Below are 27500 nucleotides of genomic sequence, written 5' to 3' on the forward strand. Positions count from 1 at the left end.
AATAATTTTAAATTTTATTATAAAAATAATTTTATATTTTTGCACTACAATATTTATGAGTATACAATATAGTATTATACATGTATATTATACATTATACGTCTTGTTAATGTATACAATTATTTTTAATTTGCAGGATAATTGAAGGGTTTCTGTTTGGGGTTTATTTTTTGGACAATAGATCAAGCCACCAAGAGGTGACGATAGACGAAGCTACTAAGAGGCGACAATAGATCAATCTACTAGGAGGTGAAAATAGACAAAGCTACCGAGATACTACAATAGACCAAGCCACAAGGAGGTGACAATAGACCAAGCCACCAGGAGGTGACAATAGACCAAGTCACCAGGAGGTGACAATAGACCAAGCCACCAGGAGGTGACAATAGACCAAGTCACCAGGAGGTGACAATAGACCAAGCCACCAGGAGGTGACAATAGACCAAGCCACCAGGAGGTGACAATAGACCAAGCCACCAGGTGACAATAGACCAAGCCACCAAGAGGTGACAATAGACCAAGCCACCAACAGGTGACAATAGACCAAGCCACCAGGAGGTGACAATAGACCAAGCCACCCGGTGACAATACACCAAGCCACCAGGAGGTGACAATAGACCAAGCCACCAAGAGGTGACAATAGACCAAGCCACCAGGTGACAATAGACCAAGCCACCAGGAGGTGACAATACACCAAGCCACCAGGAGGTGACAATAGACCAAGCCACCAGGTGACAATAGACCAAGCCACCAGGAGGTGACAATACACCAAGCCACCAGGAGGTGACAATAGACCAAGCCACCAGGTGACAATAGACCAAGCCACCAGGAGGTGACAATACACCAAGCCACCAGGAGGTGACAATAGACCAAGCCACCAGGTGACAATAGACCAAGCCACCAGGAGGTGACAATACACCAAGCCACCAGGAGGTGACAAGCCACTGGGACAGGCACCCTCCCGCACCTGTCTATACCAGGGCTGAACACCCATATTTCAATACGTCGTATACAATTCAAATGTATGCTAATATTGGCCGGTAGTGCAATAAATTCCGCCTTCTCCCGGCCTCTGGTGTAGGCCAGAGACAGGCTGTGGGAGTATGGTGCAGTGTGTGTGGGCGTGTGGGCGCCTGTGGTGTGGGCGTGCGTGGGTGTGGCTGCAACCTGACCTGTTTTTAACGTATTTTGACGCATTTTGACACATTTTGACGCATTTTGGCACATTTTGACGTATCACTCCCCCCCAAGACCAAAAACTTGTGTACCAAAAATAATATCTGCTCGCAAAATTAGCGTGTGTTCCGTTTTCTATTCGTGGGTCCACTGTTCGGTTAGGTTTAGGCAATTTAGTAGAACGGTTTAGTGACGTTGGGGGACAGCTCGAGAGGACGGGCTGGTGACTATACATGTGGGCGCACATACACACACACATATATATATGTGTGTGTGTGTGTGTGTGTGTGTGTGTGTGTGTGTGTGTGTGTGTGTGTGTGTGTGTGTGTGTGTGTGTGTGTGTGTGTGTGTGAACAAGAGTGAGTTTTGAGTACCGTTTAGACACACACAGCAAAATAACAACGTGATCGCTAATTACCACACGAGGCACCACAGTACAACCACCGCGACTCTTAACACCAATTCACACCAGTACGAGAAAAAAACGTTTTTAAAACAAAATGATTATTACAATGGCTTGGCGCTTTCCCCCTCTGACACCTCCCTGGTTCCCGGGACGTCGTGGGGCGGTGGAGTCGGGCGTCACTAAGACTGACGGACGACGCGTAGTCACGTTAGTGTTATACTTACATCCGGGTGGCAAGTGGCAGGTTGCAATACGTGTCAATATAAACTGCAAATGGAATTGTATTCCTGATTACATGTTAGTGGGCCGGAGTTACAGTAAAATAATTTACAGTATGATATCATTGCTTCCGAGTCTCTTTCTTTCTCTCTCTCTCTTTCTCTCGCTCTCTCTCTCTCTCTCTCTCTCTCTCTCTCTCTCTCTCTCTGTCTCTCTCTGTCTCTCTCTCTCTCTCTCTCTCTCTCTCTCTCTCTCTCTCTCTCTCTCTCTCTCTCTCTCTGTCTCTCTCTTTCTCTCTCTCTCTCTCTCTCTCTCTCTCTCTCTCTCTCTCTCTCTCTCTCTCTCTCTCTCTCTCTCTCTCTCTCTCTGTCTCTCTCTCTCTCTCTGTCTCTCTCTCTCTCTCTCTCTCTCTCTCTCTCTCTCTCTTGTCTGTCTCTCTCTCTCTCTCACCAAAACTCACCTTTTGCCCAAAACCATAAGCCTTTTGCCTCGAAATCCTTTTAGCTTTTTTAGCCTTTTTTTTAACACTCCTTTTAAAGGCAATCTTTAGCGAGGGTTGTCACACGCGGGTCGCTGAGACCTGCGGCTCTTTGTCCGTTGTTTACTGTTGCGCCTGTTGCTCTTGACCCGTTGTTTATCGAGGCCTGTTGCAGACTTTTCCGTTGCTTAATGATATCGTTTCCCCTAGACTTACTGAGGCCCGTTTCTGATCCGTTTTTGTTCCTGATTCGTTGTTGCCTTGAGAGGATTCTCTTGCCCCTATTTTCACCCCTGTCCTAGCCAGCTGCTCATTGGTTGCTTGTAACACGTGTAGGGCCGTGCACCCAGCCCTCAGTTCACGGTGAGGGGGAGGGGGGGGGAGGAGGGATCTCAAAGTTCACTGACCGATACCACACACCCACTAGTCTCACTCCCTCTAGTCTCACCCCCCTCTGGTCTCACTCCCTCTAGTCTCACCCCCCTCTGGTCTCACTCCCTCTAGTCTCACCCCCCTCTGGTCTCACTCCCTCTAGTCTCACCCCTCTCTGGTCTCAGCCCCTCTGATCTCACCCTCTTTTTTTTTATCCTGTCAAACGATTCCTAGATCATTACATCATGGAATTGGTGGTTCCTGATGGTTAAACTATCCCTCAAAACCACACATATAGCGGTATATATACTGCTCCGGGTATATCGTATACTGGAATATAACGATCCATTCTCCCCCTCTTATAGGCGTCTCGCTCGCCCTTCTGCTTCCAGACATTCAGGAAAGCTTCTCCCGCTCGAATCGATGTCCTCAAATCGTCGCGATTAATCGCCGGAGGAGTTTTTGATCATTTTTACTTCTGCTCGGAAGGTCATATCGCTGTGTGAGTGCTCGTAAACCCCCTCGCTGCCCGTATCTCTCGCTCGTTATATTATCTTTACCTCTCGTTTGCTCGGGGATAAATTTCAGCGGTTTCGCTATCACGATCTGCCAAATCCTTGGTGATAGTTGGATGGCCCTTAAGCGATATCCTTACGGCGGGACGATCATCTTGGGATGTCCCCCGAGGATTGCTTGCGCCAGGGGGGTCCTTCTGGGGATAGGGGGATAGGGCCACGGCCCATTGACAGAGCTCTCAATGCTCTCCGGACGTTCTATATGTCCAAAGGTTCATATATGATTGCTAGAATGTTTTGCCTAGCCAGAAACGTATGAACCCAAACAACCCACCAAACCCATCGAGGCCCATGTGTAAAAAGACGTAAATATTACCGTGAATTAATTTTAAGAATGTGTTACAATTTGCAATATATGTGCACATATGTGCATATATATATATATATATATATATATATATATATATATATATATATATATATATATATATATATATATATATATTTTTTTTTTTTTTTTTTTTTTTTTTTTTTTTTTTTTTTTTTTCCCTCTCGGTGTTCACTTGTTTTTTTTCCTCCTTGGTGTTTATTTACATTTTTTCATTGGTGTTATTTTCTGTCATCTGGTGAGTTGTTTTATTTATTCTATTTTAATCACAATCGCATTTTGTATCGTTCAGTGTTTATTTATTTTATTGGATCTTGGCCTTTATTGGTACAGTGACTATTAACGTCTTTTATACGCTGTTTTACTGCCTCTTGCTTTCATTATATCCATTTGTCCTTTTTTTCCTTCCCGTGTGTGTATATATATATATATATATATATATATATATATATATATATATATATACCATGTAATTTTATTGTTTTAGTCCCCCCCCCCTTGTACCTGACATATGGGATTCATACTCTCTCTTTCTGTCTCTCTCTCCCTCTCTCTCTCTTTCTCTCTCTCTCAAATGTATTTAATTTGAATTTATTCCACTATAATTTCCTCTGTTCCATTACTTTAATTTCCTCTACCACCAACTTTTCCGTCAAGGAATAAGCTGTCAACGCTTCCTTTCCCTCTTCCTTTTCTCTCTCCCACTGTCCTTCCATGTCTCAATAAGGTTTACCCAAAAAAATGATTTTTAACCCCAGAGAGCCAACCCTAAACCCAAACGACCATCCCTAAAGGGCCGTAAAACTTGTCCACTCAACCCAAAAAGTCGACCCAAAGCAGTTAACTTTTTGGGACCAGTTAACGTGCCACTATCAACCCAGAAATCTAATATGAACCGAAAATGTCCTCTTGCATCTGCCGATCATCACACTAAGTGGTGGAGAAGCCAGCGATGCAACTTTTTGCATTCAGTTTGAGCGGTTTCTATTCCATTTTCGAATTGGAAAACATGACTTTGCAAATGGATTGGCAACTGAAGATTGCAAGAAAGAAAATAAAGATTTTTACTCTCTAATGCAGTTATTCAAACCAAATTGACACGATTACTTCAGATTTAGAAGAACGAAGAAATAGCCAAAGACCTGAACGTTACTGGATTCTTAAGGTTATCTTAAGGTTATCTTGAGATGATTTCGGGGCTTTTTAGTGTCCCCGCGGCCCGGTCCTCGACCAGGCCTCCACCCCCAGGAGGCAGCCCGTGACAGCTGACTAGCACCCAGGTACCTATTTCACTACTAGGTAACAGGGGCATAGGGTGAAAGAAACTCTGCCCATTGTTTCTCGCCGGCACCTGGGATCGAACCCAGGACCACAGGATCACAAGTCCAGCGTGCTGTCCGCTCGGCAGACCGGATTGCAAAAAAAAGCTATGACAATTTTGTAATCCTTTGTATGGTCGGCACAGTAACCGAACTAAGCAAAATGTAATGTAGTCATTGCTCGAATTGGCCTTTTCAATAGTCACAACTGGCTGGTTAGTGAGGCTGAACCACAACGGGAATATTCGGCTTCTAAACTCTAAAGCTTCTAAGCTTCTAAACAAACCATTAATTCATTCACTTGGACACTACATTATTGAATGTGAAACTGCATACAAGATTGTAGACCTTCTGGTTAATTGTACCATCAACTATGTAACTATTTCATACAATCTAACACACTGGAAAACAATTCTAACAATTTATCCTATATCTACTTAGTCCATATCAGCATCTTGAACACACTCTCTTATGACTCAACACCAGTCAAGTGTGGCGTTGATAATACTAGTATGATAATAAAAATAATCATTCTGCCGGTAATTATTATTATTACCATGATGATGACGATGGTAATGATGATGATAATGAAGGTGATAAGGATGATAAATGATAGTGAGGACACCGGATGCTAACTGATCACAAATACATCTCCCCAGGGGCGGTAACGAGGCAGTTAGAAAAACACCAAGATTGGTTATAACCAATCAGGAGAGAGAGAGAGAGAGAGAGAGAGAGAGAGAGAGAGAGAGAGAGAGAGAGAGAGAGAGAGAGAGAGAGAGAGAGAGAGAGAGTTGCTATATGTCTGTCTGGCCCTCTATACAACACCATCCATATTAATGAACCACTTATAACGACCAACCTGTGTCCTCTTACTGAACGCAGTACATAATTTTTTAAATGCAATCGTGACTATCGTAAAATTTGCGCTGGTTTAGGGAAATTAAAAAAAAAATACAGCAATTTAGATGCTTTCTGGGACTATTATGTCTCTTGGGTTCATTAGGACAAGCGGGGAATTGAACCACGACCCGTGTTCCTCACCTCTATTCTCTGGACAATGTACTTGGCCAGGAGAGGAGACCTCGAAGTGGGAGGGGGGGCGGGATGGGAGGGAGAGGAGGGGGAAGAGAGGGGATGGGATGGATAGGAGAGGAAAGGGGGGGGGGGGGAGGATTCAGCACTAGATTTGGAAACCTTAGAGATGGTTCTTGAAGAGTAATGAAGCAAAGTGGCTCACTTTATTGGAAATTTGTCTGTTTCCAAGTCGAGAGCGTCCCCCCCTCACCCGACACACACACACACACACACACACACACACACACACACACACACACACACAAACACACACACACACACGCACACACACACACACACCCACACAGTCATCGGTGTTCCCTTAGCAGCTTCTAATTCTCAGAAATTGGGGAGTTTTTTTTTTGGGGGGGGGGAGGTTGGATCTAATTGGTGTGGAGGGGGGCCGGTAGAATGGGAATTTAAGGGGGTGTAGTGGGAGTAAGATGTGAATATTGGGGAGGAAATAGGAGAAGGGGATGTATAGCTAATACTGGGCTTTGGGTTCGTCAAGATCACGTAACCTAAACCCGAAATTACCCAAATTTTATCCAAAGGTAATTAAGGATGACTTTGCCGACGGAAAAATAACGCTTGATAGTGACTGATGAGAGAGCAGACAATAGCCCGGTGAGCCAATCACGCCAATCAGGAGCTGGAGGTCAGCCTGGGGTCACTAATCATTAGTAGCCTTCAACTAGCAGGGGGTGGGGGGGGGGTCACCTAATCATTATGGAGGTCAAAAGGGTGACAAGAGGTTAAACAGGGGGTACCTATAACCTTTAGCAGAGGTCAAATAGGGGGGTCACCTAACCATTAGAAGAGGTCAGAGGTCATTCAACTGTCAGGAAGCTTTAATAAATGTCATTGTTAGTCGGAATAAAGTGCAATGTACACAATGATACTTTTATAATAATTTTAGCTTTTATATATATATATATATATATATATATATATATATATATATATATATATATATATATATATATATATATATATATATATATATCGTTAACTTCGGGAAACTTTTCTTATTAAGACTACTCAATAGCTCGGTCGACAGAGCTTCGACCTCACACACGTGGGGGTCGACGGTTCGAGTCTCCTAGAACCCAGGTGAACGAATTTTTATTTCCACGGAAGTGTGGATGACAATTTATATATCATTAGGTCAAGCTGGATTAGGTTATTTTAGAATAGGTCAGTAAGGTTGTAAGCTCCTAACTGGTCACCAAACAGATCTATGCCACGCGGGCACAGCCGAGTTGATCAAAATATAGTTAGGTCATACTGGCTCATCACAAGCAGAAATCTAGAGAGGAATTGTGGGAAAAAAAAACACACACACGACACGACTGATATATGTTGTTAAAGCAGGTTAAGCACCGTTGGGTCTGGGTAGTAACTGTATGGGTGACTGTGCGGTCCAGCCTAGCCCTAAGGCAGCCTTAACGGGGTTCTTGCCTCCGAGAGTGCCACACCTGAAGGGAACTATCAGGAGAAAGTGCCAAGCCATTACGACTATATAGCACTTGGAAGGGGCCAGGATAAGGATTTGGGATGGGACGGGGGAAGGGGGGGGGGAGGAATGGTGCCCAACCACTTGTAGACGATCGGGGATCGAACTCAAGACCTGCATGAGGCGAGACCGTCGCTCTACCGTCCAGCCCATGGTGGTTGGACATACCACACCTCAATGTTACCAGAAGACGATATTCATAGCATTTCGAAAAGTAAATTGATTTGTCCAATGCCAATATTTTATTCATTCTAAAATATAATTCCTCATTCAAAGATATTTCCTCATTCTAAATATATTGTCATCATATATGACAGATCTGACAAGAAACATTTATTTATTTTTATTTATATATATATATATATATATATATATATATATATATATATATATATATATACATATAGATATATATATATATACACACATATATATATATATATATATATATATATATATATATATATATATATGTCGTACCTAATAGCCAGAACGCACTTCTCAGCCTACTATTCAAGGCCCGATTTGCCTAATAAGCCAAGTTTTCATGAATTAATGTTTTTTCGTCTACCTAACCTACCTAACCTAACCTAACCTAGCATTTTTTGGCTACCTAACCTAACCTTACCTATAAATATAGGTTAGGTTAGGTTAGGTAGGGTTGGTTAGGTTCGGTCATATATCTACGTTAATTTTAACTCCAATAAAATAAAATTGACCTCATACATATAGAAAAGGGTTGCTTTATCATTTCATAAGAAAAAAATTATAGTAAATATATTAATTCAGGAAAACTTGGCTTACTAGGCAAATCTGGCCTTGAATAGTAGGCTGAGAAGTGAGTTCTGGCTACTAGGTACGACATATATATATATATATATATATATACAAGAAGGTACATTGGGATTGTGAGGATACATAGCATAGTAATTACATTCTTGTAAAGCCACTAGTACGCGCACCGTTTCGGGCAGGTCCTTTAATCTGCCTTAAGGTCCTTAATCAGGTCCTTAATTAACTAGATTAATCTTAGAAACTTAGATTAACTTAGATCTCAACATTCAGAAAACAGTTGAACATCTGATCGTTCGCAGGCGAGGCTAAACACCAGGACAATCAGAATGCAGCGTTACAAAGCTCTAAAGTCTAAACAAACAGACGGAATCACCTCCTCAAGAAACAACAGTAACCGCAGTCTTCACCTTATATCCGGTGGGAGTGCTTCAATTTCCTGCTGTCCCCCCCATGAAACAAAGCATTACGGGAGGGAAGAAAACGGGGGGGAGCGTTCGATGCAGTAATGCAAACACACACACACACACACACACACACACACACACACACACACACACACACACACACACACACACACACACACACACACATTCACACGCACACACACACACACATTCACACGCACACACACACACACACACATACACACACACACACACACACACACACACACACACACACACACACACACACACACACACACACACACACACACACACACACACACACACACACACACAAACACACACACATACACACACACACACACACACACACACACACACACACACACACACACACACACACACACAGTAAGATCCAAAGAGCCTACCAAAGAGCCAGAGCTCAACCCCCGCAAGCACAAATAGGTGAGTACACACACACACACAGACAGTTGAGAGGAGGGACCAAAGAGCCGAAGCTCATCCCCCCCCCCCCCCAACAAGCACAACTAGGTGAGTACATCTAGGTGAATACACACACCCCTACTGGAGTTTTATGATAAGGTAACAAAAATAGGTAGACCGGAGGGTTGGGCAGATTGCGTATTTCTGGACTGCCAAAAAGTCTTTGATACAGTACACAGATTACTATACAAACTCGAGAGGCAGGCGGGAGGAAGCGGTAACGCACTACTCATGCGTAAGGAATTACCTAACAGACAGGAGCCAGAGAGTGACAGTGAGGGGGCAAGGAGTCGGACTGGCGTAGAGTAACAAGCGGGTGCCTCAAGGATCAGTGCTGGGTCCCATACTATTCCTGATTTATGTACATAACCTGACTGCAGAAATTGAGTCATATGTCAATATTGGCAGACGACACGAAACTGGCGAGAAGGGTTGAGACAGATGAGGATTGTAAGATTCTCCAAGATGACACTAGGATTTTTATGAGAGTAGGCAACATAGAGGACACGGCAAACCTCCAATCAGATGTAGATCAGGTCTTTCTTTGGGCTACAGAAAATAATATGGTGTTTAACGAGGATAAGTTCCAGCTCATGCGCTACGGAAAAAATGAAAATATAAAAACGGAAACCACGTACAAAACTCAGTCAAATCATAACATAGAAAGAAAAGGCAATGTAAAGGATCTGGGTGTACTCATGTCGGAAGACCTTACCTTTAAAGAACACAATAAAGTAGCCGTCACAACTGCAAGAAAAATGACAGGTTGGATAACAAGAACTTTTCACACTAGAGATGATATACCGATGATGATACTTTTCAAGACGCTAGTGCTCTCTAGAGTGGAGTACTGCTGCACAATGACAGCCCCTTTCAAAGCTGGAGAAATTGCTGACCTGGAGAGCGTGCAGAGATCCTTTACTGCTAGAATCCACTCAGTAAAACATCTAAACTATTGGGACCGACTAAAGAGCCAAAATCTGAATTTTCTAGAGCGCAGGCAGGAGAGATACATAATAATTTATACGTGGAAAATATTAGAGGGGGCTCGTCCCAAACCTGCACACAGAAATAACATCACATGAGACCAGAAGGCATGGCCTGCTCATCACATCAAAAAGGATATCATCAGCGGCATATGCTATGTTGGCCAATATCAGAACTGCCCTTAGAAACTTGTGTAAGGAATCGTTCAGGACCCTGTATACCACTTATGTCAGACCAATCCTGGAATATGCAGCTCCAGTCTGGAGTCCATACCTCGTTAAACACAAGACAAAGCTAGAGAAGATTCAGCGGTATGCCACCACACTTGTCCCAGAACTGAGAGGCATGAGCTACGAGGAAACGGTGAAGGAGCTGAACCTTTCGACCATGGAAAACAGAAGAGTAAGGGGAGACATGATAACCACCTACAAAATTCTCAGGGGAATTGACAGGGTGAACAATGACAAACACTTCAGCACGGGTGGAACACGAACAAGGGGACACAGGTGGAAACTTAGTACCCAAATGAGCCACAGAGACATAAGAAAGATTTTTTTTCAGTGTCAGAGTAGTTAACAGGTGGAATGCATTTGGCAGTGATGTGGTGGAGGCTGACTCCATACACAGTTTCAAATGTAAATATGATAGAGCCCAATAGGCTCAGGAACCTGTACATCAGTTAATTGACAGTTGAGAGGCGGGACCAAAGAGCACTGCTCAACCCCCGCAAGCACAAATAGGTGAGTACAAATAGGTGAGTACACTCACACCAACAACACACGTACACATGTACACACGATCAGCACCTCTCGCATAGCACACATGCCGCAAAGGTTGTACATATTTGTACTCACAACCCACATGTGCTCACTACATATATTAGCAAGAATTAGCTACATATTGCATGGGGAGGCGGGGCAAGCAGGGGCCAGGCTACCACCTTAATGTCTATTTGACCCCCACACCTACCATGGTGTGGGGGGGGGGGGATCAAATCCGTAGTCTACCAACAAGTAGTCTAACAACACGTAATCTACCAACACGTAATCTACCAACACGTAATCTACCAACAAGTAGTCTACCAACACGTAATCTACCAACAAGTAGTCTACCAACACGTAATCTACCAACAAGTAGTCTACACAATGGGAGCCGGTCGGCCGAGCGGACAGCACACTGGACTTGTGATCCTGTGGTCCCGGGTTCGATCCCAGGCGCCGGCGAGAAACAATGGGCAGAGTTTCTTTCACCCTATGCCCCTGTTACCTAGCAGTAAAATAGGTACCTGGGTGTTAGTCAGCTGTCACGGGCTGCTTCCTGGGGGTGGAGGCCTGGTCGAGGACCGGGCCGCGGGGACACTAAAGCCCCGAAATCATCTCAAGATAACCTCTCAAGATAACCAACAAGTAGTCTACTGGTGTTACAGATGTGCCAAAAAACGACTTAATGACGTATTAAAGTTTATAATATATAATTTATTAAAGCTGAATAGCTACCAACATGAGATCAGCATCGTTAGGGATTTCCTGTAGTTTTACTGTTCCAGTAGAAGATAAATTACATTTTTTGTAATAGGTAATAGGTAATAGGTAATAGTTGTAATAGGTAATAGGTAATAGTTGTAATAGGTGATAGGTAATAGGTAATAGGTAATAGTTGTAATAGGTAATAGGTAATAGTTGTAATAGGTGATAGGTAATAGGTAATAGGTAATAGGTAATAGGTAATAGTTGTAATAGGTAAACTATAACTGTGTAATAGATTACACATAGCTCTGTAATAGGTTAAACAAACCTATTTAATAGGCTAAACATACCTCTGTAATAGGTTAAACAAACCTATTTAATAGGCTAAACATACCTCTCTAATAGGTTAAACATCGCACTTTAATGTAACATTCAAACGGTGAATTCAAGTTAATAACATTCGTAAAATATTTTACACATGAATAATTTTGGGAAGTAATATCATAACAAAATCTTATATTTCATTTATCTATTTACTGCCCATCAACCACTTGGGCTGGACGGTAGAGCGACGGTCTCGCTTCATGCAGGTCGGCGTTCAATCCCCGACCGTCCAAGTGGTTGGGCAGCATACCTTTCCCCTGTCCCATCCCAAAATCCTGATCCCATTCCAAGTGCTATATTGTCGTAATGGCTTGGCGCTTTCCCCCCCCCTGACCATTCCATTCCCCCCCCCCCCTCCCAGAGAACCCCATCCCATATCCCAGGGAAACCTATCCCATCCCCCATCGCCTTTAAAGGTTGAAAACGCCATAAAAATGCACTAGAAATCCGGCCATCACGCCCAGATAGCAAAAGCCATTGATAACGGCGTGAATTATCCGGTTATCGCCAATAACCGGCTCTAATTATAAGTCCACAAGTCCGCCCTGCAACCACCGTCCCTCAGTACAGCCAAACAATAAATCATCAGGTGCATACAATTAAAATTTTATTTGTCGTTTATTTGCAAATAAACAACTCGGGAAGCCTGCACTGTGGGATGATGGTGATGGTGAGGGTGAGGGTGAGGGTGATGGTGTGGGTGATGGTGAGGGTGAGGGTGATGGTGATGGTGATGGTGAGGGTGATGGTGATGGTGATGGTGATGGTGATGGTGATGGTGAGGGTGAGGGTGATGATGAGGGTGATGGTGAGGGTGATGGTGATGGTGATGGCGAGGGTGATGGTGATGATGAGGGTGATGGTGAGGGTGATGATCAGGGGAGTGGAAGAGGGGGGCGGGGAGAGAGAGAGAGAGAGAGAGAGAGAGAGAGAGAGAGAGAGAGAGAGAGAGAGAGAGAGAGAGAGAGAGAGAGAGAGACAGACAGAGACTCTCTCTCTCTCTTTCTCTCTCTCTCTCTCTGCATTTTTGCCTAAGAGTTTTTATGCCTACTAGGGTTTTTGCACACCCTACGAGTGTGAGGTAGAATAAGTCTCTTAATATCTAAGAGTATCTATTTATCATGTAGTATCTATCATGTCTCTGCAGTATCTATCATGTCTCTGCAGTATCTATCATGTCTCTGCAGTATCTATCATGTCTCTGCAGTATCTATCATGTAGTTATCATGTCTCCACTGTTCCATCTCATCTACAGTGTGGTGAGGTTTAGTTACTCAGCATGAGAAGAAGCATTTGTTCATCTCTGAACATTTTACAGTTTAATCAAACATTTTTTATGTGAAGATCCCATGCTAGAGCTGCACACTCAAGAGAGGTTCTCACATAGGTTATATATATAGCACTCGGAAGGTTTCTTTGTCCCTAAATAATTATTTTAATATATTTATTACACAGATCGAAGCGCAACCACATATATTATTTTTTAATCTTAGGAAAGGTTTTCAAAAGGTAAAAGACCGTTCTTGCTCTCTTCTTCGATAACCAGCGCTCGTTAGATCGGTAAACTGTAAATATAAGAAGGTCAAGTGTTAGTAAACACAGGTAAACATTAGTAAGTCCGTGTTAACACTCCACGGACATAAATACTCCGAGGCACTTGGACTTGTAAACAAGGGATCGTAAACTACCCTCCCGAAGTGCCTCGCCAACGCCTTGGCCCTCAAGCACTCGCTGGCGTACCGCTATCGTAAGTCCATCGGTACTATCGCAGCGTCTGGGGTCTGATATCTCACTCCGAGCCCCCTCCCCCTCCTCTTATCAATAAGTAACCCTCTTATATACCTTTTTCCTCTTACCTTCCTCACTATTTATACAGCAGGCGAGACTCTCTGTGTCTGGCCCAGCGCCTTGTCGCAAATTTCAATTTCATGTCGAGGCTATGACATAGACGACCCCCCCCCCACCTCCATCCCCCCTGTGTGTGTCTGTGTCTCTCCTGATTTCTCTTTCTCTCTCTCTCTTTCTCTCTTTCTTTCTCTCTGTCTTTCTCTCTCTCTCTCTCTCTCTCTCTCTCTCTCTCTCTCTCTCTCTCTCTCTCTCTCTCTCTCTCTCTCTCTCTCGCTCTGTCATTCCTCATTTAGAAAGGAAGCACTAATACTGCGATCACGAAAGGCAGGAGACAAGGCAGTAGGAAGGGATAGACGCGAGGGATGAAGATAGGATAGGAAGGGGGACGGACGGAAGGGGAAGGGACGGAAGGTTGGACGGACGGAGTAGAGGAAGAAATCATCAATCCAAATCTATATCTGCTACGAGTACCACAGTGACCCCCGCTACGGATGGTATAGAGATCTCTGAGGTCTAGATGGAGCAACAGAAGGCTCTCTCCCAACTCTCCTGTCTCAAGAGAATCTGTCTTCCCAGCTGCAAACTCTACGGGATCACCATAGCCCGTGCTACTTCGAACTTTGTTCCAAGTAGCAAATCTTAAACAACAACAATCCCAGCTGCACTAAACACACACACACAGGTGCATGTTTCCAAGGTACAAATGCTGAACAAATCCATAGGTGCCGTGATGAGGGTTCGAACCTTTGCGCTTTGGTGTTATACAGAATCTAATCTGCTGCTACAACATTACCTTTTACACTATCTTCTTGAGGTGATCTTGAGATGATTTCGGGGATTAGTGTCCACCGCGGCCCGGTCCTCGACCAGGCCTCCACCCCCAGGTAGCAGCCCGTAGCAGCTGTCTAAATCCCAGGTACCGATTTACTGTTAGGTAACAGGGGCATCAGGGTGAAAGAAACATTTTGTCCATTTGTCTCCGCCTCCACCGTGGATCGAACCCCGGAACCTCAGGACTACGAATCCGAAGCGCTGTCCACCCAGCTGTCAGGCGCCCTTATCTCCCCTTATCTCTCTATCGTTAGCTTATTACAACAGCCTATTACAACTGCCTATTGCAACTGCCTATTACAACCACCTATTACTATGGCTACTATTACATCACACTTTCATCTCCTCTATTCTGCTCACAAGTCATTAGACGAGAGTTCGATTCCCGAAGCAGGAGGAGACAAGCGCGTTTCTTTACCCCTGACAACTCTGTTCACCCAGCAGCAACGGGTTCCTGTCACAACCATAATCCTAGTTCAGGTACAATGTGTACAGAAACACTGAGATAAGGAGTGTTCCTGAACAAACAGCCTGGATGTGTCACAACGGAATGATTGATGATAGTCTGGAGAGATATTAGAATTTTCCTCCAAGATTGTAACCTTTTGTTGGCTTGTCAAAATGTCTATTGCAAATGGTCTGTGTACCTAGTCTATATACATATATATATATATATATATATATATATATATATATATATATATATATATATATATATATATATATATATATATATATATATATACGCCCTTAGGTAAAAGCCTTTGGTGAGGTCTGAGTAACACCTTTTGTGCCCTCTGTAATCCTCTTTTGCGCTGCCGTTCACAGGAGGAGTATGGGGTGCACAATAAACCACCGCTCACAGGATGAGTATGGGGTGCACAATAAACTACCGCTCACAGGAGGAGTATGGGGTGCACAATAAACTACCGCTCACAGGATGAGTATGGGTGCACAATAAACTACCACTCACAGGATGAGTATGGGGTGCACAATAAACTACCGCTCACAGGATGAGTATGGGTGCACAATAAACTACCGTTCACAGGATGAGTATGGGGTGCACAATAAACCACCGCTCACAAGATGAGTATGGGGTGCACAATAAACCACCGCTCACAGGATGAGTATGGGGTGCACAATAAACCACCGCTCACAGGATGAGTATGGAGTGCACAATAAACTACCGCTCACAGGATGAGTATGGGGTGCACAATAAACTACCGCTCACAGGATGAGTATGGGTGCACAATAAACTACCACTCACAGGATGAGTATGGGGTGCACAATAAACTACCGCTCACAGGATGAGTATGGGGTGCACAATAAACCACCGCTCACAGGATGAGTATGGGACGCTAAGAGCGAACTCGCTTAAATATTAAGCGATATATTCTTAATCGCTAAGATACTCAAGGCTAAAGAACGTGCTAATTCCTCCCAACTCATTAAACGCTGAATCTGATTCGTTAAGTGGAACGAAGGACCTCATTAAACAACACTCGACCCTCGTTAGCTAACGTGTACAAGGTGTTAAGTTGCCCAACAAGCTTGTTATTTCTAAATCACTTTTATCGACACTTAATTAGAATGTGTTTTTTTTTAATGAGGCATACATAAGGGCCTTCGCAGTAAAACATGCCACCTTATTAGGCACTTGCTGCGTTGTAACTTACTCACCACGGACACGTACCGTAGCCAACGGTACGCCCCGTGGCCCATGGGTACACCAAGGACCTTGTACCTTACTAAGAACGAACACACAGGGACACGTACCGTAGCCAACGGTACGCCCCGTGGCCCAGGGGTACACCAAGGACCTTGTACCTTACTAAGAACGAACACACAGGGACACGTACCGTAGCCAACGGTACGTCCCGTGGCCCAGGGGTACATCAAGGACCTTGTACCTTACTAAGAACGAACACACAGGGACACGTACCGTAGCCAACGGTACGTCCCGTGGCCCAGGGTACATTAAGGACCTTGTACCTTACTAAGAACGAACACACAGGGACACGTACCGTAGTCAACGGTACGCCCCGTGGCCCAGGGTACATTAAGGACCTTGTACCTTACTAAGAACGAACACACAGGGACACGTACCGTAGTCAACGGTACGTCCCGTGGCCCAGGGTACATTAAGGACCTTGTACCTTACTAAGAACGAACACACAGGGACACGTACCGTAGTCAACGGTACGTCCCGTGGCCCAGGGGTACATTAAGGACCTTGTACCTTACTAAGAACGAACACACAGGGACACGTACCGTAGTCAACGGTACGCCACGTGGCCCAGGGGTACATTAAGGACCTTGTACCTTACTAAGAACGAACACACAGGGACACGTACCGTAGTCAACGGTACGCCCCGTGGCCCAGGGGTACATCAAGGACCTTGTACCTTGCTAAGAACGAACACACAGGGACACGTACCGTAGTCAACGGTACGCCCCGTGGCCCAGGGGTACATCAAGGACCTTGTACCTTACTAAGAACGAACGCACAGGGACACGTACCGTAGTCAACGGTACGCCCCGTGGCCCAGGGGTACATCAAGGACCTTGTACCATACTAAGAACGAACACACAGGGACACGTACCGTAGTCAACGGTACGCCCCGTGGCCCAGGGTACATCAAGGACCTTGTACCTTACTAAGAACGAACGCACAGGACGCAATCTGCATATTAAAATCACTGCTCCACAGTTTGGAGGTGATTAGACTGGGGAATTTCTAGCACATCTCGGCAGGTATTGAAGATTGCAGTCCACATTCTTGCTGACCTGTGACCGTTTAATTCTGGGCCAGGTGGCTGCTACTGAAGATTATGCGTCAATAACATTTTCTAGAATGGAAATCGATATTTATGGTGAGCTTTGACCTCACGATACTAGTGGATACGAGGAGACTTGATCATGACCTACGAAATTCTTTAGGGGTGTGTGGATGGCTTGGACCTGGGCAGAGAATTATGGTACTTTATAATAATGGGTACCTCCTGGTATTAATAGGTAAGTTGCATCATAGCAGATATGGTATATCATGTAACTTATACCCATCTCCACGCCACACGAGTGAAAATCCAAGAAACGGGACCGGGAGCTGAAGCTCGAACATCATAACATACAGAGAAGTGAGCGCAGCTTCAAGAGTACACATAAGTGACTACACTCACACGCATATTTTGTACTTTGCGCAAATGAGCGCTGAGGCTACTTGGCGCCGCAGATTAGCGATAGTCTTTGAGTCTTGGCGATGATGGTGAGTGAGGCAGACGTTACTGTGGACCCGTCACAGCTCTCAGCAACATCCTCTATCCTTACTCAACTTTACAACTTAAAAGTTATGTCAACAACTCACTCATGTACTCTCTCTCTCTCTCTATGATATTATATATATATATATATATATATATATATATATATATATATATATATATATATATATATATATATATATATGTATATATATATATATATATATATATATATATATATATATATATATATATATATATATATATATATATATATATATATATATATATATATATATATATAAACTATTTTAAATAAGTTGAGACAATTTACCAGTGGAAGAAACCCCACAATGCGGTAAATAATGACTAGGAAACATACGGACATTAAACTGAGATCATCAATTTAACATAATGGGAGGTTTGTGGCCCTCGCTTCCTCCTAATCCTAATCCTTCTGCCACTCCTCCTAATCCCACTAATACTGCTCCTAATCCTTCTGCCACTGCTCCTAATCCTTCTGCCACTGCTCCTAATCCCCCAATACTGCTCTTAATCCTACAGATAATGCCCTTAATCCTACTGATCCTGCACTTAATCCTATTGATGCTACTTTTTATCCAAGTGACACCGCGGAAGAAAACGGACTTGCGGTTGAACATATTTAATTATCTTCTTCCTTGAGGTTATCTTGAGATGATTTCGGGGCTTAGCGTCACCGCGGCCCGGTCCTCGACCAGGCCTGCTTTTTGTTACACCCCCCCAGGAAGCAGCCCGAAGCACCTGTCTAACTCCCAGGTACCTATTTACTGCTAGGTGAACAGGGGGCATCAGGGTGAAAGAAACTCTGCTCATTTGTTTCCGCCTCCACCGGGGATCGAACCCGGAACCTCAGGCCTACGAATCCCCAGCACTATCCACTCAGTAAAAAAGAAAATTGATTGGAAAACGCCTTTGAGCGGAAAAGTGGCAAGTATGCACTGAAGAACGAGAGAGAAGAACAGGCCTCTGAACAGAACAACGGACAAGTGAACAGAAGAACGTACGTACGAACGACCAGCAAAACGATATCGAAGACTACCATTTAACCACCGTAGGCCCGTATTTAGTAGGCCTACTGTGTTCCAAAGCCTATCTATCCTCTCATTTGAATACCCTAGGCCGCCGACACCCGGTAGGCCTAGAAAGTGACGCTTTTTGAACGGAAGGACAGATGTATAAACATTAGGACAGATGTGTGAACATTTCGCAGCTTGTTTCAGATCCTGCAGTCTCGGAGAGCCTGCAGGATCCAAGTAAGTTAGGTACAACTTCTGGTTTCAACTCTTTTGACCATGTCGTAGCTCTGTCGATTAAGGCAGTGTCTGTGATGATCTCGGACGTAGGTTCGAATCCTCGTCACGGCCCTTGTGGATTTGTTCATTGATGCATCACGCTATTGTGATTTCTGTGTGTATTAGAAATGCTTTGTGAACATTAGGCCAGAAGTTATTGAACATTTGAACGGCCGTGTGAACATTTGAACGGCCGTGTGAACATTTGGACGGTCGTGTGAACATTTGGACGGCCGTGTGAACATTTGGACGGCCGTGTGAACATTTGGACGGCCGTGTGAACATTTGGACGGTCGTGTGAACATTTGGACGGCCGTGTGAACACTTGGACGGCCGTGTGAACATTTGGACGGTCGTGTGAACATTTGGACGGCCGTGTGAACATTTGGACGGTCGTGTGAACATTTGGACGGCCGTGTGAACATTTGGACGGTCGTGTGAACATTAGGACGGTCGTGTGAACATTAGGACGGTCGTGTGAACATTTGGACGGTCGTGTGAACATTTGGACGGTCGTGTGAACATTTGGACGGTCGTGTGAACATTAGGACGGTCGTGTGAACATTTGGACGGTCGTGTGAACATTTGGACGGCCGTGTGAACATTTGGACGGTCGTGTGAACATTAGGACGGTCGTGTGAACATTTGGACGGTCGTGTGAACATTTGGACGGTCGTGTGAACATTTGGACGGTCGTGTGAACATTAGGACGGTCGTGTGAACATTTGGACGGTCGTGTGAACATTTGGACGGCCGTGTGAACATTTGGACGGTCGTGTGAACATTTGAACGGTCGTGTGAACATTTGAACGGCCGTGTGAACATTTGGACTGCCGTGTAAACATTTGAACGGTCGTGTGAACATTTGAACGGCCGTGTGAACATTTGAACGGCCGTGTGAACATTTGGACGGTCGTGTGAACATTTGGACGGCCGTGTGAACATTAGGACGGTCGTGTGAACATTTGGACGGCCGTGTGAACATTTGGACGGTCGTGTGAACAATTGAACGGTCGTGTGAACATTTGGACGGTCGTGTGAACATTTGGACGGCCGTGTGAACATTTGGACGGTCGTGTGAACATTAGGACGGTCGTGTGAACATTTGGACGGTCGTGTGAACATTTGAACGGTCGTGTGAACATTTGAACGGCCGTGTGAACATTTGAACGGTCATGTGAACAATTGAACGGTCGTGTGAACAATTGAACAGTCGTGTGAACATTTGAACGGTCGTGTGAACATTATTATATACTAACATATATACATTATTCACTCACACATATATTACACGCTTACGTTAATATATTACCCCTCTAATGCATGTATATCAAGCGCCTGCGTATATTATACATATACAAACGCCAAGTCGATACATATACAGTAATATAATTAATACAGATACACATATATAATGAACACACATACAAACAGGCGGATAACAAACAGTTTGGCAACAGAGAAACAGAAATAACATACTCCTTGGTGCCACAGGGATCCCCTTGCCTCTCTCGATAACACAATGAGACCTACGAATGGTGAGATTTACAAGATAATCGCCTCTTCTCTCTCTCTCTCCCTTCCCCTCCCTCTCTTTCTCTCCCGTTTCCCTCTCTTTCCCTCCCTCCTTCTCCCTCTCACTAGGTGTGGATGTTGTTGTTGTTATAGATTCAGCTACTCTGAACAAGTTCCAAGTAGCACGGGCTATGGTGAGCCCGTACTAGGTGTGGAGAGGAGCGGAGACGCGACGCAGTGGCTGCCTCCGTCCGCGCCATCACTGAGTAGCGGGAGCTACGGGAAGCTGTGTTTGCTTAATCTGTGGAGCGAATTTTTATCTGGGGCGGCGGACTGCTGCGGGGGATGGACGGAGGGATGGAAGGGTGAGGAGGATGAGCAGCCTATCCTCTCGAATCATGCACATCGTATCTTGATGTATAGAGCCCTAACGGCCGAAATATAGCGTGTTATCCATCACAGCGGCTCGTAAAAATAGGTGAGATTCGAGTCATTTAGGACATCATTTCTGTGACGTTGTGACAACTGGAGAGGCAACGTGGATTTCCGTGGGCCGCTACTCGTCATAGCACGCCGTCTCTGGTACGATGAGCACCTGTGTTTACCTGAGTCAGCTGATCTAACAGCACCTGTGTTTACCTGAGTCAGCTGATCTAACAGCACCTATGTTTACCTGAGTCAGCTGATCTAACAGCACCTGTGTTTACCTGAGTCAGCTGATCTAACAGCACCTGTGTTTACCTGAGTCAGCTGATCTAACAGCACCTGTGTTTACCTGAGTCAGCTGATCTAACAGCACCTGTGTTTACCTGAGTCAGCTGATCTAACAGCACCTGTGTTTACCTGAGTCAGCTGATCTAACAGCACCTGTGTTTACCTGAGTCAGCTGATCTAACAGCACCTATGTTTACCTGAGTCAGCTGATCTAACAGCACCTGTGTTTACCTGAGTCAGCTGATCTAACAGCACCTGTGTTTACCTGAGTCAGCTGATCTAACCGCACCTGTGTTTACCTGAGTCAGCTGATATAACAGCACCTCTGTTTACCTGAGTCAGCTGATCTAACAGCACCTGTGTTTATCTGAGTCAGCTGATCTAACAGCACCTGTGTTTACCTGAGTCAGCTGATCTAACCATCAACAGCTGACAATAAAGGTCAGAACCAGGTGGTTTAAATCGTTCCTGGAGTGAGACGAGTCACTCCAGGCTATATAATTATCATTACCATTTCGTATACAGCTTCCATCAGCTGACCCGAGACTCGTTCCATCAGCTGACCCGAGACTCGTTCCATCAGCTGACCCGAGACTCGTTCCATCAGCTGACCCGAGACTCGTTCCATCAGCTGACCCGAGACTCGTTCCATCAGCTGACCCGAGACTCGTTCCATCAGCTGACCCGAGACTCGTTCCATCAGCTGACCCGAGACTCGTTCCATCAGCTGACCAGAGACTTGTGCGTGTGTAATGGCCATTAATACATCAGAGCAGCCCCGGGCCTCCAGTTGGTGTGGGAGCTTCCTGGATAAACATATTTTATGCCTTTCCAATATGCCCTGACATCACCTGACTTTCCAATATACCCTGAGATCATCGGGCTTTCCAAATATGCCGTGATATCACCTGACTTCCCAATATGCCGTGACATCACCTGACTTTCTAATATGCCGTGATATCATCGGACTTTCTAATATGCCGTGACATCACCTGACTTTCCAATATGCCGTGATATCATCGGACTTTCTAATATACCCTGAGATCTTCGGACTTTCCAATATGCCGTGACATCACCTGACTTTCCAATATACCCTGACATCACCTGACTTTCCAATATACCGTGACATCACCTGACCAGGCATATTACCAAGGGCGGACATACCGCCTCTCCAACGCAACAGACGCAACAGGTACAGCCAAAGTACCTGGTCGTAGGTCGAAGTAAAGTACCTGGTCGTAACCACCTGGTCGTACCCTTCCTAGTGGTCGTAACTACCCGTCATCTCACGGACACTGCCAACTAGACAATCACCAGGTGATTGGATTACCCCCCCCCCCTCACCTCTCAGGTACACATCTTTAAGCACTAGGTGAGGCCAGGTCTAATGTTTAGAAAGTCCGGCCGTGCATCGTACCAAGGTACACTATATGTAGTGTCGAAGGAGGTGTAGCGAAGCAAGGGATAGTGTCGAACTGGACGTTTGGCATGGTTCTTCTGGGTGGTGGTGGGGGGGGGGATAGGGGGATTAAGGATAGGAAGGAGGCCCGCGGCAGACAGGCCAGCAAGGAATGACAATGAGGGCTTGAGGATAGGCGACTGCCAGGTGGATAGGTGGTACGGATAGCGGCCGCAACGTGATGCCTGACCTCCAGCAGCATGGCCCCTTTTACTAGGGTGCACACACACACACACACACACACACACACACACACACACACACACACACACACGCACACGCACACGCACACACACGCACACGCACACGCACACACACACACACACAAGGGGCTATGCTATACGGGCCTGGTAGCCTGGTGGATAGCGCGCAGGACTCGTAATTCTGTGGCGCGGGTTCGATTCCCGCACCAGGCAGAAACAAATGGGCAAAGTTTCTTTCACCCCTGAATGCCCCTGTTACTTAGCAGTAAATAGGTACCTGGGAGTTAGTCAACTGTCACGGGCTGCTTCCTGGGGTGTGTGTGTGTATGGTGGGGTGTGGGAAAAAAAAGTAGTTAGTAAACAGTTGATTGACAGTTAAGAGGCGGGCCGAAAGAGCAAAGCTCAACCCCCGCAAACACAACTAGGTGAATACACACACACACACACACACATAGTGTGATGTGTGTGTGTGTGTGTGTGTGTGTGTGTGTGTGTGTGTGTGTGTGTGTGTGTGTGTGTGTGTGTGTGTGTGTGTGTGTGTGTGTTCAGCAATAAAGTTAGACAGAAGATGAGGTCTTTATCAGGAGAAAACGCTGAGCCAGTATGACACTATATCACTTAGAAGGGACAGGAGGACTGGATAGGAGAACGAAGTGGAGGAATAGTGCCCAACCACTTTGACCGTCGGGGGGATCGAGTACCGGCGCTGCAAGAAACAAAACCGTAGCTCTACCGACCACTCAAAGTTAGCACTCAACCACTTGGGCTGGACGGTAGAGCGACGGTCTCGTTTCATGCAGGTCGGTGTTCAATCCCCGACCGTCCAAGTGGTTGGGCACTATCCCCCCAATGGATAGTAGGGACGTTGGGGGGAGGGGCACCGTCCCATCCCTAACCCTTATTCTGACCCCTTCCAAGTGCTCTAACCCTTATTCTGACCCCTTCCAAGTGCTCTAACCCTTATTCTGACCCCTTCCAAGTGCTCTAACCCTTATTCTGACCCCTTCCAAGTGCTCTAACCCTTATTCTGACCCCTTCCAAGTGCTCTAACCCTTATTCTGACCCCTTCCAAGTGCTCTAACCCTTATTCTGACCCCTTCCAAGTGCTCTAACCCTTATTCTGACCCCTTCCAAGTGCTCTAACCCTTATTCTGACCCCTTCCAAGTGCTATATAGTCTAAAGGCTTGGCGCTTTCCCCCTTGATAGTTCCCTTCCCTTGTAGTTACAACTTCCGCAAACGTTTGAGGTCATATAAACAACCTTAATATATATAAACAATACATGTAAACAACCCTTAATATTGTTTTCTAATGATAATGCTTTAATATTTTTTTTTTTTTTAGAAATCTCAATTTTGGTATCGAAATTTTTCCTGTCAATGAGGATTTTTCTTTCGAATATAAGAAAGAGATAACGTTCATGAAGATTCGCGTCGCCCCCTAGCAAACACGTTTTAAGAACATAAGAACAAAGGTAACTGCAGAAGGAATATTAGCCTATACGAAGCAGCTCCTATTTATAACCACCCAATCCCACTCATATACATGTCCCAACCACATGTTTAATACATAGCAGAGGTACCCAGCGACCAGATATGGGGTGGATATATGGCCGTGCTGAGGGGCTCCTAGCACGGTCCCCTAGCCAGCCCTAACAGAGTATTACTTATCAAAAGAAGGCCCCCAAGCCGGGAAGATTATATCAAATCTCCTAATCAAATGCCATAACTCAAGGGATTCGCGATTCTTTTATCACCTAGAACATCGTGCTGGACAGTTGGTCGTCTCTGCTTCTCTGTGGAGATCCTCTCCCTTCACCCGTGTGTGTGTGGTTCAATGGAACATCCCTTTCGCCAGCATCCCTCTAATCCCCATTTAACCCCTAGCCCCCCTTAAGGTGGCCTCCCGCCCCCATTTCCCAATCCGCAACATTCCCAGTCTCCCTATTAGTGTGGGGAAAGTGAGAATCTTTTTTTTCCACTGCCAATACGTATTTGGTGATTGAAGAATGAGGCTCTGACGCATAGTTCATCCAATCCAGCTGAGTATAACACAGGATGTGGTGATGGGTGTGGAGGTGGTGATGGGTGTGGAGGTGGTGATGGGTGTGGAGGTGGTGGATGGGTGTGGAGGTGGTGGATGGGTGTGGAGGTGGTGGATGGGTGTGGAGGTGGTGATGGGTGTGGAGGTGGTGGATGAGTGTGGAGGTGGTGGATAAGTGTGGAGGTGGTGATGGGTGTGGAGGTGGTGGATGGGTGTGGAGGTGGTGGATGGGTGTGGAGGTGGTGATGGGTGTGGAGGTGGTGGATGGGTGTGGAGGTGGTGGATGGGTGTGGAGGTGGTGATGGGTGTGGATGTGGTGATGGGTGTGGATGTGGTGGATGGGTGTGGAGGTGGTGATGAGTGTGGAGGTGGTGGATGAGTGTGGAGGTGGTGGATGGGTGTGGAGGTGGTGGATGAGTGTGGAGGTGGTGATGGGTGTGTCGGCCCGGTACCATGGTATTACACCCCCCACACACACGCGCGCGCCCGACATATATTAAGAACAGAAATACACAGTTTTCAATCCCCCGAAGCGGAGTTTAATGAGCGTCCCGACGGCCTTATAACTGCACGGAGACCAAGCCGAGGGGATGCTCCTCTACCTGAACACTAATCAGCCAAGTTATCCAACACTGATGACTATCATACGGACTACTTCTACGGGGAGAACTGGGCAGAGCAGATCTGTGTCCACAACACCTGCCTTGCCTTACCCGGGGGGGATTGGGGGAGGGAGGGGTTCTGGGGAGGGGGGTGGTGCTGGGGGTTATCATAGAGAGGAGAGGGAGGTAGGGAGGGGGAAGACACCTCTGTTATCGTGTTAGATCCCTTCATATGCACAGAGTTCAAGAGTTCACAAACTGGTAAAAAATTTAAGATCAACATTTCCTTTATTTAGGCAGAGAGAGAGAGAGAGAGAAAGAGAGAGAGAGAGAGAGAGAGAGAGAGAGAGAGAGAGAGAGAGAGAGAGAGAGAGAGAGAGAGAGAGAGAGAGAGAGAGAGAGAGAGAGAGAGAGAGGAGAATGACCTCTGCTACAGCAGGAGAGGACGTGAGTGGTGAGAATGTTAGAGTTGTGTTGGACGCCTTACCTGAGGCCTGGCTCACTTTCTCCTCCCGTCTCCCACCAGCTAAGATATACCCATACTCCAGCGCTTAACTCTCCACACAATACCTTGGCTTCACAACTCGCTCGGCGGAGAGAGAGAATCCAGTTACTAACATCCCCCGTCCACCACGGCTCGTAGACATCACTCTGGCTATCGTAGGAGACTACAATCATCACTTTACTTCACCTAGTAAACGAGTGCGTGAATTCCAACCCCGGGTTCATCTACTCTTGAACCCCTAGACTAAATAGCCCGCCATACAGCACCCAAGAGTTGCCAATGTGGGGAGACATATGACACGCCAAGGTTCACATTACCAAATTGTCCGTGGGTAAGTAGGTGCCAGGGAGCCGCATGGGGTGCTAGAGTGCCAAAGGGGATGGCAGCAGTGTGGTGGTGTAGTGTGGAGAGCTGCCTGCAGAGGCTGGCTGCCATCCCTGCACCTGCCTCTCCACACTGCGTTTTCACTTCGCATTCTGTTCGGTGCGGCAGGAGTAGGGTGCGCATGCGCTGCCCCCTGCACTGTCCCATCCCCTCCCCTCTCCCTCTCTGTCACACCGTCACACGTGTACAGGGTGGGAGAGAGACGGAAAAGGGAGGGAAGGGTGGGAGGCAGGGCCAGAGGTGTATAGTGTGCTCACGAACACTAACCTCCACACTCACATACACACACACACATACACATCACTGCACATCATCGTTTGCAAAACGGCTCCTTATCTCACAGTTGATACAGATAATACACACACATATATATATATCTTCTCAGTACATATAATCATTTCATCACATGAGCTACACAAGGGAGATTAAAAAGGGAGATTTACTTGACACGATTCGCGCGCGAGGGAAGAGCAGAGAGATACTCGCGGAGACGGGCGGTCGCGCGGGAGAACGATCAACTCGCGGCGGACAGTTACGGAGGCGACGACGGGGGAGCTGTGTGCGGATACCGGGTCCACACTGCACCCCGCGTCCACCCTGGCGGTTCAACCACTACTGAGCCGCTTTGGCATCTCTCTCTCTCTCTCTCTCTCCCGCCCTGCCTGCATCCCTGCCCCTCCCCCTCCCTCTCCCCTCACACACACCGCCCAATTGTCCGCCCACACACCCCCGCCCACACCGCCCACACCTATACTGTGTTGACCTGTGCGCTTCAACCCCGCCCACACTTACAAAA

At 45.9% G+C, this 27500-nt stretch overlaps 1 protein-coding gene across 3 annotated transcripts in view; it reads right to left on the minus strand.

Annotated features, from left to right (window-relative positions):
* LOC123773990 (monocarboxylate transporter 12) overlaps positions 1-27313 on the minus strand; it is a 219636-nt gene extending 192323 nt beyond the window's left edge. For 2 of the 3 annotated variants that reach the window (XM_069318729.1, XM_069318728.1), the window contains exon 1: positions 27148-27304. The gene's annotated coding sequence lies outside the window, so the exon portion shown is untranslated. Of the gene's footprint in view, positions 1-27147 lie in introns of all 3 variants that reach the window. The other variant, XM_069318730.1, reaches the window with a different exon arrangement.
* Positions 27314-27500: the final 187 nt, after the last annotated feature.

Source organism: Procambarus clarkii, chromosome 91 (assembly GCF_040958095.1).
Source record: "Procambarus clarkii isolate CNS0578487 chromosome 91, FALCON_Pclarkii_2.0, whole genome shotgun sequence".
Lineage (NCBI taxonomy): Eukaryota > Metazoa > Arthropoda > Malacostraca > Decapoda > Cambaridae > Procambarus > Procambarus clarkii.